General features: G+C 36.8%; 1 long non-coding RNA gene across 1 annotated transcript; it reads left to right on the top strand.

The window, feature by feature from the left end:
• Positions 1-2,229: 2,229 nt before the first annotated feature.
• LOC112180207 lies at positions 2,230-6,574 on the top strand. Its single transcript, XR_002928150.2, has 5 exons — positions 2,230-2,478; positions 4,573-4,740; positions 4,826-4,900; positions 5,275-5,311; positions 5,818-6,574. It is a non-coding gene; the product is annotated as an uncharacterized LOC112180207 (long non-coding RNA).
• The last annotated feature ends 6,226 nt before the right edge of the window (positions 6,575-12,800 follow it).

Below are 12,800 nucleotides of genomic sequence, written 5' to 3'. Positions count from 1 at the left end.
AGTTCAAAGACAACCCAAAACCCTTAGAATCTGGGTTGTTATTGTAGGATTTGTTATCAGATTGTGCTTCTGATCGTAGGTTTCGTCGCGATTCCGTTCTCAGGCTTTCTATTTTTATTTTATTATTTTTTTTAAGGCCAGTTTGGGCTCGAAAGCCCAGTGACCCGACCCGAAAATTTTTGGGCTTACAACGGTCCTAGCCAATGAATAATTTGTTTATTCGGGCTTTGTCCCGGGCCTAGAAAATTGACATGCGGTCCCAGCCCGTGCCAAACCTACTCAACTCAATGGACAGCCCAGTGTCGACCGAAGAAGAAATATGGAGAGCCCAATACATCAGGTTCACACTTCCAATCCTTCAACTTCTCATGTCATTTCCCCCTTACTTTGGAAATGGATTTCTAATCTTCAAACTCTGCCAAAAATCAAGTTGTTTCTTTGGAAAGCAACTCATAATATTCTATCCACTAAGGCCAATCTTTTTCATCGGCATATTGCTAGATCTCCTCTATGCCCGATTTGTAATCTTTTCCCAGAAACGATTGAACATGTTCTCTTTACATGTCCTTGGTCTGCAGCTTCCTGGTTTGCCCACATGTTTAGTTACAAAATCCCTTTTAACCAGCTTCCTACTTTTGATTCATGGCTTTCTCATCTCAGCTCTCTTCCTCTATCTTCTGAGTTCTATACTCACATTTCTTTCCTGCCCTGGCGAATTTGGAAACAACGTTGTCTTTCTGTTTTCAAACACCAGCCCCCAAACCCGATTCATGTGGCTCATTCGGCAGCATCTGCTGCCCAAGAGTTCTTGGATGCTCGATCAAGTCCCCACCCTCCCCCTTCCCATACCCCTTCAGACACATCCCCTCCCCACATTTCTCCCCGGTGGTCTCCCCCACCTCCCCTCTCTCTAAAAATAAATACTGATGCTTCTTGGCATGCTTCTTCCCTCTCATGTGGTGTTGCAGCATTAGTTAGAGACCATTGTGGTAAGCTGGTGGCCGGTGCTTCCCGAATTTTAAAAGCGCTATCTCCTTTGGTTGCTGAGGCCCTTGCCATCAGTGTGGGTTTGAATGTTGCTCTATCGCTTCCCGATGTTCCAATCATGATGGAATCTGATTCCCAAACCCTTGTCTCTTCTTTATGCTCACATGCCTCCCTTTGCGATTGGAAAGCTGCAAATCTAATCTCACAAGCCCGGTACGTCGCTCAAATCCGGCATGTTAGCTGGCATTGGACCAGCAGGACAGCAAACCGTGCAGCAGACCTTGTTGCTGGTCTTGTTAACAGTGGGAAGTGCCCTGTGAACTGGGTGTCACATCCGCCTTCCTCTCTCTCAAATGTTCTCCTGTATGATGGCCTTCCTTGTCCCCATTAAGGCCTTGTTTAAGCGGAACCTTTGTAGTTTTCCCTTTGTTGTTCTCTCTGCTTTTAGTTTCTTTCGTTTTGTTTTCTCCTTGCTTCCTTGTTCTGGGAAGCCTCTGTTTGTTCTCTCTGGTTCTCGGTATCTATGAAAGTTCTCTTCAGCCAAAAAAAAAAAAAAAAAAAAACTTTTGAAGGGAAAAGGTCATGCATTGAGCCGTGCCATGTACATGTACATAAATCTCCAATACCCAACATAAATATTCCCTGTTATCATGTGATCGAACAGTTCAACTTATGTTTCACGCGTGGCACGACCATCTCCCCTAAGAGTAACTCATTCTGAAGTCATTACAAGTATAATACATTACTTCTATAACGCACTCTATAGCTATATATTTGCAAAAGTAAGCAATATATATATATATATATTTGGATGATAATAGAGTAAGCAAAAATTTATTCAAACTACAAATCTGATCTAAATTACAATTCAATAACAACACTAGACATCTTTGCATGTGATACAAAGAGAGTGACAAGATAATGATTAAAGGTGAAACCAGTAAATGTCTAAGAGGTAAGGAATAAATTCACTTTAATAAGGGTACGTACAAATATTTTATACAAAGGTACAAAGCTTTTCACTAAATCTATAGATATTCTCCTTTAAGAGTTTCAGATCGAAAATTCTTCCGTGCTCCGAGCTTGCCATGCTTGGGCACGTCAGCCTATTCTGGACCGTTGGATATGAAGCTTAAAATCTAATGGTTGAAAATATCAACCGGGTGACTAGCTTCTTCTATTCTCTTTGGTTGAAAATAACTGTGTTTTAAACAGTTAAACTTGTTAGTAAACAATCAAAAGATTTGGGAATCCACGTTGTCAAAGATAATCCTAGAACGAGAACTGATGCAGTAACTGGGCATTCTTCATCGCTGATGGGGTAGCCATGGATATCCCAGCGAATGAAACGGCATCCTTCTCATCTCCCTCCTCCAAATTTATTTTAGGCTATTTCAATTCCACAATGGGTTCAACTCCAATTGGTTGACATCGGCGAAACTCTTTCTCAGAGCCCCAGTTTTGTGTCTACTCGCAGCAGCAGCTAGCCTAGTGAGTTCTTCTTAACTTCTATAAATTTCAACTCTCTAGTTTTACGACTCTCGATCTACCTCAATTTTCTGCTCTACATTTTACAAATCTCATCTAATTTTTCCGCTCGTTACAACTTTGTGGATTTTGTGTGATTGCTAAAGAGTAGATCTTTTAGATCGGCATTGCAAATGATTTACAATTTTGTGGGTTTTGTGTGATTGTTGCTAAATGGGTATGCTTTAAATTTATTTATGCAATGGAATTCATTCGAGTTTCTTCAGGAGATGGAGAGTGTAAAATTACAATCTGATAGCACTGGTCTTACTGCTAGTTACAGTTTTTGGCTTATACAATGAATTGATATTTTCTGCTGTTTCTGTAATGGAAAGAATGGCATTAAGTTATGACCAACATTCTTTCTTTTTGTCTTTTGTTGGAGGTTTATAATGCAGCAACAACAATCTTTTGCAATAAGTGATGGTGTATTTTCTTGGGATGCAACTTCTCGACAACACAAAGTTTTGGTGTTCCATATCTTTCTCAGACATTTGATTTGAATTTAACTGTATTGTATGCTAATCGGAATTTCAACTTTTGGCTTGGTCTTTTAGCTAGTTTCTATGTTATTCCTGTCGATCTGTTGATATCAAAACCAATTAATTGGTAACGCACTACAAGAGTGTAAATCAGTTTTTGTTAAATGAAATTAACTTTTTATTGTTCATTCTTTATCTATTTAGTTGTTGCACTTGATCCTTTAATAATTGATCATGTCTGGATTAGTTATTGATATGCTATGTGCTGGATTTAGTTATTGATATGCATGGATGACATTAAGGTTTCTCTCTGTTCAGTGGCTACAGGGCAAGTGATGAGATTTTCTGTATAGGCTGTTTGAAGAAACTAAGTTGTTTTCTTTTTGTTTGAGGTGCTAGGCTCAATTGGTATTTTTGTTTTTGTCCCTCAATTCATAGCTCACTCTAATCAGCTATCAGTTTGAAGAAAATTCCACTACTCAAGTATGGTGATTTCAAGAATTAGAGTAGACTTTTAAGTCATCAGGACCTTTGGATCTGTTGAGAGAAAATCTGCACACTGTGAGCGTAAATGTCACCCAACATAATTTCACTCGTATTCATTTAGTGAATAGAGTTTTAATTATTTCGGGTTCGACCCATTCAAGACAGAATGTGTCTCTTAATTATATTCCCTTGTTATAGGGAACACCCTTTGATTCCATTTATGAAGAAACCAATTGTGGATGTGTGTTTGTCTATTTGTTTTTGCGGATGCACCCGGATATTTGAATGGGTTGCCTAAGTACCCTTGGAGAGGGATCAAGCCACTCGTAGTTCAAGATTTCCAATGGGTGAATGACCCATTGGAGGGTATTGCTTTTTGGAATAGGAATAGTGTTTGGACGAATTTGGTGTGAGTGAACCAGGGATTCGATTTGTTTTGGATTTGTTTGGGGAGGCTATGATGTTTCCTGGTGTTTGGCGGAATTTGACTGATGCGGTCAGGGATTCGGATTGGATGAACCAGGGAGTCAGGGATTTTATTTAGAAAGGCTGTGACGTTTCCTGGTGTTTGGCAGAATTTGACTAATGAGGTCAGGGATTCGGATTGGACGAACCAGGGAGTCATGGATTTTATTTGGAATTGCGGTTGCATCTAGGGGGTCGCTAGATTGCCTACATACCCTCGGGGAGGGATCAAACCGTTGTAGTTCTTGAAGAATTTGTATTTCTGGTGTTAGGAGAATTTTTGTGTTGGCGGATGTACATATATTTATTTTGAATCCGTCGAATGTATTTCTTCTGCAGACACCGGAATTTAATTTGGGCACCCTGATGTGTTGAATATTTTACTGGGTCGTGTAAATGGGCTTTTGTGTTGTCGGCAAATAAATTTAGCCGGGCCTGAACATCAAGATAAACTGACTTAAAAGATGATCTGTATTTCTGGGCCTTTAGCTCCATGCTGAGTCAGGCCCAAATGATTTGGACACCCAATTTCCTTTCCAAGCCTTCAGCTTTAATATGTGTTAGGCCCAATTGTAAGGCCCACTCCATCCATGAGACTAAACTGATAACTCTATCCTCACATCAGAAAAAGTGGGATCCTTCGTCATTGCCTCGAGCTAACAGAGATCGTGTATGCCTGTGATCCTCGAGCTAAAAGTGGGATTCTTACAATTCGTCTAGGAGAGGGAAACTTGAAGCTTGGCTCTGCATAAATAGCGGGTTGCATGCCTGTGATGCTGTAGTTACGAACTAGGTAAGGCCTCTATCTTTCTTCTCAATGGATTACGATCCATCAAAACACTGACTAAACTCTCAAATTTGATTCTCTGCCGCTGCAGGTTCAATTCCCCATTATGGCACTCGATCGATTAGTTGGTGAACAAGAACGAAAAGTTGGTGCCACACTACTTCTGGTACGACCCTCCTGTGAATGCCCCAATATATTAGTCTTCCTTTGTTGACCATGTACCACCGCCTCACACGTTCAATAAGCTTGGTCTTCTTGTTTATTAGACCAATTTGACCACCGTTTGTAATTGATCATCATGCAATATACATATTTGAAAACTCCTGCCATGCCTTTCATTCTTTTCATATATGCCAAATATTCTGGTCTTTGTCTTTTGCATATTAAAGAGACCTACAGCACACCATGACTCAATAATTAATTATATATGCTTAGAAGCTTATCTTGCAGCACATATATTCAATTATGTAATTTGAAGGCTCAGCTTTGGAGTATATTTTGAAAGGCCTATATTTAAAGCCTTTTTTTCATTGTCTGCAGGTTTTGGACGTTTCTCCTTGATTAAAATTCTGGAAAGGTGAAGCTATTTGCACTACACTTTGCCTTGCTGCACTTTGAGTTTGTAATTGCCACCACGTGTTCCAGATTGAACCATGAAAGCCATGGTTTTGTCATCTTGTTAGCATGATTCCAAAAACAACAAAAACAATTGAGTTTATATGTGTTCCCAGCTTGCATCCACGGTTTTAAAGAAACCATATAATTAAACTTTGCCATCATTTGTCCTCTAGTTCATGCGTGTTCAAGATTCAATGCTTATATAGACAGTTAATATGGCCTCCATTATTTTTGGTCTCCACCGTTTCAAAAGAGTTTTGCCTCTGACCATGTATAGACAACAACTACAATTTTGACTTTATTTGATCACATCACGGCATCACAATAGCTGCTCAATTAACCGGACACACTGCCACTTCTGCCTTGGTTAATAACACCGCTTCACAAAACATTCATTGACTGTTTTTTTCTTTATTCATGAACGCTAGTCTAGCCTTTTCACTTCAAAGCTCTTGTGTTATGCAGGCATCGTGGTGTCTCCACCGCCAAGCCCTGCTGTCAGCTTTCAGAGGTAAGCATCGCAAAGAAATAGTGGCCTACAGTTCTGCTCTCCTGGCTTTGTATGGCTTGTTTTCTTGGAAGCAGTGGTGCAAGGCTTCCGCTGTGGTGGAAGAAGGAACACGAGGCAGAATGGGAATCTTTTTTGTGTGATGGGTTTTGCTGAGGAATGAATGTGGCGTCTTATGCAGGTGAATAGCATTGGAACTCGGCCGTTCATGAACGACCCTATGTTCCAACGCTGGAAACTGCAGCAGCCAAGTGTGTTAAGACTCAGGTCGTTCTTGAACGACCATATATGTCTTAACGCAGGAGCAGATCACCATGAAGGTCCATGTATTTCTCGGTGGGTTGAGAGAGCTTCAACAAAAGAAGGAAGGTTGTTCATGAACAGCCTATCTTTTGTTGACAACAAGCTTTCTGGACGATATATTTCCCTGCCAAAGAAGACGAGAATAGCGTGAGTGTGTTGTATACCTGAACTTCGTCTTTGGAGCTTGAATTGCTGATGGACCTGCTTCGGTTTTGGCAGAGCTTTAGCCGTTTGCTTGCTTATTTCTTTTCTCTATTCCCTCTGTGTATTTCTCTTCAGCGTGCCCACTTTTATATAATAGTGGTTGGATAGCTGATGCCTTGTATTTGAATTTGGATAACAGCTCAACTTCATCACTTGTTATCTTTTGAATTAATCAAATATCTTGACCAAGACTTGAATCAAGGCTAACAGAATATTATCTCTTCTAACTTGGCATCATTTGAACGTGTTAAAGATATTAGTCACCTTGTTTGCCGTTTGAAATAGTCAAAGACGTAACAAACTCATCTCATGTGTGAAATTGGTTTGTGAATGTATTTGTCTGTTTTTTTTCACAGCAGCTTGTAGGAATGTTGTAATGGGCTCCCACTTTTTTCAATTAATTTTGAAAGACCATCACCATATAACTTCTGGACTCGTGATTTTTTCCGGTTTCAACAGGATCATAAAGCTGAGCAACATAAACCACTATCTCCAATATGAGGTTCTACATAGCCGATATCGATGTATTTATGTCATAGTAATTTAAAACTGGGAAAAAAAATTGCATCAACATGCTGCAACCAAACAATGGAATTTAGTAAGAAGAGAGGATAGATTGTTTTCCATGAAGTAGGATTTTGGTATTTCTCTTGCAAACCAGATGTCTGCTGTAGACAAAGTAGATTTTAACTGTTTAGGATTTGGTATGTTGTAAAATTTCATCTGATGCAGCCAAACCAAATTTCATCATCTGCTTCAAAATTGTTTTTCATTGTAACATTGAGGGTGATGAAATTTTACAGATTTTGATGCTTGTTTAGGATTTGGTATCTGTTTGTAATTTTATTCGTGTTTGCTTTTCCTATTCAGACTTTTCTTTCTTTGAACAGAAATTGAAAAGCAATAACCATAATTATCCCAACAAGAAAAGAAATGGTACTTACAGGTCACAGCTTTTAATGATGGTGAATGAGTTTATATCCATCTTTTCCTAGCATGAGTGATTTATATCCAGGTACAATAGTTCTCTTGGATATTCTTTTTAACTAGTTCAATATGTGTATTATGTGGGTCTTGCAGAAACTATACAAATAAGTAGTAAAGCAGTATTTTAATGATAATGAATGCTCATACATACATGGTCTTAATCCTTGATTTCTTCGAGTTCTAGGTATTTAGTATGCTACTAGCTTATGATGTTCGAGCACTAGCTTTTTGTTGTTACTTTTCTTGCTGTTACTACCGTTCTTGTCTCTGACATGTCTTGCTGCAATGTTTTATTTATTTATTTTTTTTTTTATCAAAATCTTGCTACCATGTTGGTTGGAAATTTTTTGGAAATGTCAGAAATTCTGAAGTTTTTCCTAGCATTGCTTTATTTTAATTTTTAGTGGGTACTAATTGCTGGATACATCTTAATAGGGGAGCAAAGAGGGCAAGTGGATGGGACATGTTCATGTTTAATTGTTGTTCAAGACTTCCTTGCTTACAGGCATAAACCTTGTACAGAAATCCATATATAGAATTCCTTGATCTTGTTGTGGATCTATTCCTTGCATGTAAATAGAAATTTTGTGAGAGTTCCTTGTAGAAATCATGTTTAAATTACCTTCATTGTATAGAACTTGTGTATAAACCACTTCCTTGCATAGATATGTATACACTCAATGTAACAGTTTGACCGAGAGTTGAACTTGCACACTTGCAGATAATATGTAATTGCATTTGGAGGTAAAGAACTTCAATTCTAGTACATGTTACAGAAAAACATTGTATAAAGAGGAAAATGGCTGTTTTCATTATTTTGCTTATCCTAACTTCAAAGTTAGTGTAAGTACTTGATATGACCAGATTAAAGCGTCTATATGTACTGAATATTAGACAAACGGGGACTTATGATTGTCACTACATGTGATTTTGATTGTACATTGGTTTCCAGTCAGTAATTAGTTGATTACCGATCACTAGATGAGATAATTGTAATACTTATGTCTATTGTGGAAAATTCAGTTAATTTTGTTTTCAGATCGACTTCGATCAATTTAATCTATCATAATTTTATAACAATACTATAATTATACATTAGATTACTCGAAGGATAACCTCGTCGAGACTTATTATTAAGTTTGTAACTAAAGTGTTAATTTTGTAACTATTAGGTTGACCGATGCCGTATTCGCCAACAACCATGCCAATAATTTCAAACGACATGTGTAACTACTCGGTCGATACATCTAAAAGGTCAAAAATAAAACTTATCAATTTGGTTATTAGAAAGTAATATCAATGTGTCTACTAATGTAGTATAACATGTTCATTACATATAAGAATATGTGGACTCTCAAAAGTGACAAAGCAATGAAAGCTTAATTTGGAGAAGCTGACCGTTAGATGAGTGTATTACGTTATTTTAAGGATGTGATAAAAAAATTCAACCAATTTAATTATGGTTTTGTGCGCTCCAGAAAATTGATAAATTTGACATTACCCATCTACTTGTAGTGTATTGATAGGTATTGTAGAAAGAAGTTAACCCGATCCTTTGTTATTTAGATGTCAAATAAAGCGGTCAACCATTTATGCACTTATAGCTCCCTAAGGGGTGCTTAACCACAAGTAGATAAACTTTCTGAAATTTTTACATTAGTTGATGTAGCTCATAGCCACGAGAGTGTGAGAGCTGACAGATCAAAAAAAGAAGTTGTGAGTGAGCGGTTATAGGGTTTAGGGTTGACCTAATAGATCGAGACCCAAACGACAACAAAAATAGCTGAAATTTTGACCATTACCATTTCTTCTTATCATGATAACATCCAATGGTCAATCTTGATAAATTCTATTTCCTTCACATTGTTGCTCATAGAAGGTAATTTTTCCATACACTAATAAACTAGTTAAAACCACATTAGTAGGGATATAAGGATTTCGTGCGATCCAAAAAATTGAAACTTAAAATCGATAAATTTGACATTACCCATCTACTTGTAGTGTATTGATAGGTATTGTATAAAAAAGTTAACCCGATCCACTGTTATTTAGATGTCCAATAAAGCAGTCAACCATTTATGCACTTATAGCTCCCTAAGGGGAGCTTAACCATGAGTAGATAAACTTTCTGAAATTTTTATATTAGTTGATGTAGCTCATAGCCACGAGAGTGTAAGAGCTGACAGATCAAAAAAAGAAGTTGTGAGTGAGCGGTTATGAGCATATTAGTTTTATAGGGTATTTAGGGTTTAGGGTTGATCTAATAGATCGAGACCCAAACGACAACAAAAATAGCTGAAATTTTGACCATTACCATTTCTTCTTATCATGATAACATCCAACGGTCAATCTTGATAAATTCTATTTCCTCCACATTGTTGCTCATAGAAGGTAATTTTTCCATACACCAGTAAACTAGTTAAAACCACATTAGTAGGGATATAAGGATTTCGTGCAATCCAAAAAATTGAAACTTAAAATCGATAAATTTGACATTACCCATCTACTTGTAGTGTATTGATAGGTATTGTATAAAAAAGTTAACCCGATCCACTGTTATTTAGATGTCCAATAAAGCGGTCAACCATTTATGCACTTATAGCTCCCTAAGGGGAGCTTAACCACGAGTAGATAAACTTTCTGAAATTTTTATATTAGTTGATGTAGCTCATAGCCACGAGAGTGTAAGAGCTGACAGATAAAAAAAAAGAAGTTGTGAGTGAGTGGTTATGAGCATATTAGTTTTATAGGGTATTTAGGGTTTAGGGTTGACCTAATAGATCGAGACCCAAACGACGACAAAAATAGTTGAAATTTTGACCATAACCATTTCTTCTTATCATGATAACATCCAACGGTCAATCTTGATAAATTCTATTTCCTCCACATTGTTGCTCATAGAAGGTAATTTTTCCACACTAATAAACTAGTTAAAACCACATTAGTAGGGATATAAGGATTTCGTGCGATCCAAAAAATTGAAACTTAAAATCGATAAATTTGATATTACCCATCTACTTGTAGTGTATTGATAGGTATTGTATAAAAAAGTTAACCCGATTCACTGTTATTTAGATGTCCAATAAAGCGGTCAACAATTTATGCACTTATAGCTCCCTAAGGGGAGCTTAACCACGAGTAGATAAACTTTCTGAAATTTTTATATTAGTTGATGTAGCTCATAGCCACGAGAGTGTAAGAGCTGACAGATCAAAAAAAGAAGTTATGAGTGAGCGGTTATGAGCATATTAGTTTTATAGGGTATTTAGGGTTTAGGGTTGACCTATTCGATCGAGACCCAAACGATGACAAAAATAGTTGAAATTTTGACCATAACCATTTATTCTTATCATGATAACATCCAACGGTCAATCTTGATAAAATCTATTTCCGCCACATTGTTGCTCATAGAATGTATATTTTTCCATACACTAATATACAAAGTTAAAACCACATTAGTAGGGATATAAGGATTTCGTGCGATCCAAAAAATTGAAACTTAAAATTGATAAATTTGACATTACCCATCTACTTGTAGTGTATTGATAGGTATTGTATAAAAAAGTTAACTCGATCCACTGTTATTTAGATGTCCAATAAAGCGGTCAACCATTTATGCACTTATAGCTCCCTAAGGGGAGCTTAACCACGAGTAGATAAAATTTCTGAAATTTTTACATTAGTTGATGTAGCTCATAGCCACGAGAGTGTGAGAGCTGACAGATCAAAAAAAGAAGTTGCGAGTGAGCAGTTATGAGTATATTAGTTTTATAGGGTATTTAGGGTTTAGGGTTGACCTAATGGATTGAGACCCAAACAACGACAAAAATAGCTGAAATTTTGACCATAACCATTTATTCTTATCATGATAACATCCAACGGTCAATCTTGATAAATTCTATTTCCTTCACCTTGTTGATCATAGAAGGTATATTTTTCCATGCACTAGTAAGTTAAAACCACATTAGTGGGGATATAAAGATTTCGTGCGATCCAAAAAATTAAAACTTAAAATTGATAAATTTGGCATTACCCATCTACTTGTAGTGTATTGATAGGTATTGTATAAAAAATTTAACCCGATCCACTGTTATTTAGATGTCCAATAAAGCGGTCAACCATTTATGCACTTACAGCTCCCTAAGCGGAGCTTAACCACGAGTAGATAAATTTTCTGAAATGTTTACATTAGTTGATGTAACTCATAGCCACGAGAGTGTGAGAACTGACGGATCAAAAAAAGAAGTTGTGAGTGAGCAGTTATGAGCATATTAATTTTATAGGGTATTTAGGGTTTAGGGTTGACCTAATAGATCGAGATCCAAACGACGACAAAAATAGCTAAAATTTTGACCATAACCATTTCTTCTTATCATGATAACATCCAACGGTCAATCTTGATAAATTCTATTTCCTCCACCTTGTTGCTCATAGAAGGTATATTTTTTTATACACTAATAAACAAGTTAAAACCACATTAGTAGGGATATAATGATTTTGTGCAACCAATATATTCGAAATATGGAAATTGAAAAATTGAGACAACCCATGTATTTATAGTGTGTTAACATCCAACAGTCGATTTCGATAAAATCTATTTCCGCCACCTTGTTGTTTATGGACGGTATATTTTCTTATACAACTAATAAATAAGTTGGACCACATTAGTAGACATATAAGGATTTTGTGCAATTTAAAAAATCGAAATTAAAAATTAATAAATCAATCCATATCGTCAAGCAATGACACCTTAATAACACTATATTTGTTTATTACGTTCCTCTAAGGGCAACCCCATCAAGACATAAGACTTTGGGAAAACCGACCATTGGATGCATTGATTGAGATATTTTATGCCCATTTTCAAAATATTATCCTCTTTCGACTTCGATTAAATAGCTATCCACTCTGTCAACCATAATATTCAAAAATTCGAGGGACTTGATCTTCGCGGTTAGTTCTTCTAAATACTTAAATGTTAAATTTATAAATAAAATTTAATCAAGTCAACGTCCTATTAGAAAATTTAATTTTTTAATCTTTCTTTCTATTTTATTTCTATGTCACTAATGTGGTCGAAACGAGAACAATAACTAATAAATCATAACAAATTCAGTTTATTATATGTTGAAAAAAAAAAGGAAAAGAGAATAAGGTGTAAAAAAAAAAAAAAAAAAAAAAACCAAATTCGTTTAAGCACAAAGCTAACGCACCCTGCACCCGTGTATTTTATTTATTTATTTCCCTTACGCTTCTTCTTCTTCAATTAGAAGGATTGAGGTCTGCAAGGAACGCACGACCAGCAGCTTGCCCGGAATTCTCCCGCCGTCGTCCCACCATCCTCAACCCAACCACCACCTTCCATCGACTGCGTCGATCTCTTCGGCCACCTAACCTCGCCCTTATCGATCGGCCCTTAATCCCCTCATGCCGGATCTCAACCCCA

The sequence above is a fragment of the Rosa chinensis genome, chromosome 7, assembly GCF_002994745.2.
Source record: "Rosa chinensis cultivar Old Blush chromosome 7, RchiOBHm-V2, whole genome shotgun sequence".
Taxonomy (NCBI): Eukaryota; Viridiplantae; Streptophyta; class Magnoliopsida; order Rosales; family Rosaceae; genus Rosa; species Rosa chinensis.
The sequence above is the reverse complement of the archived record's forward strand: the minus strand, read 5'-3'. Positions and strand labels throughout refer to the sequence as shown.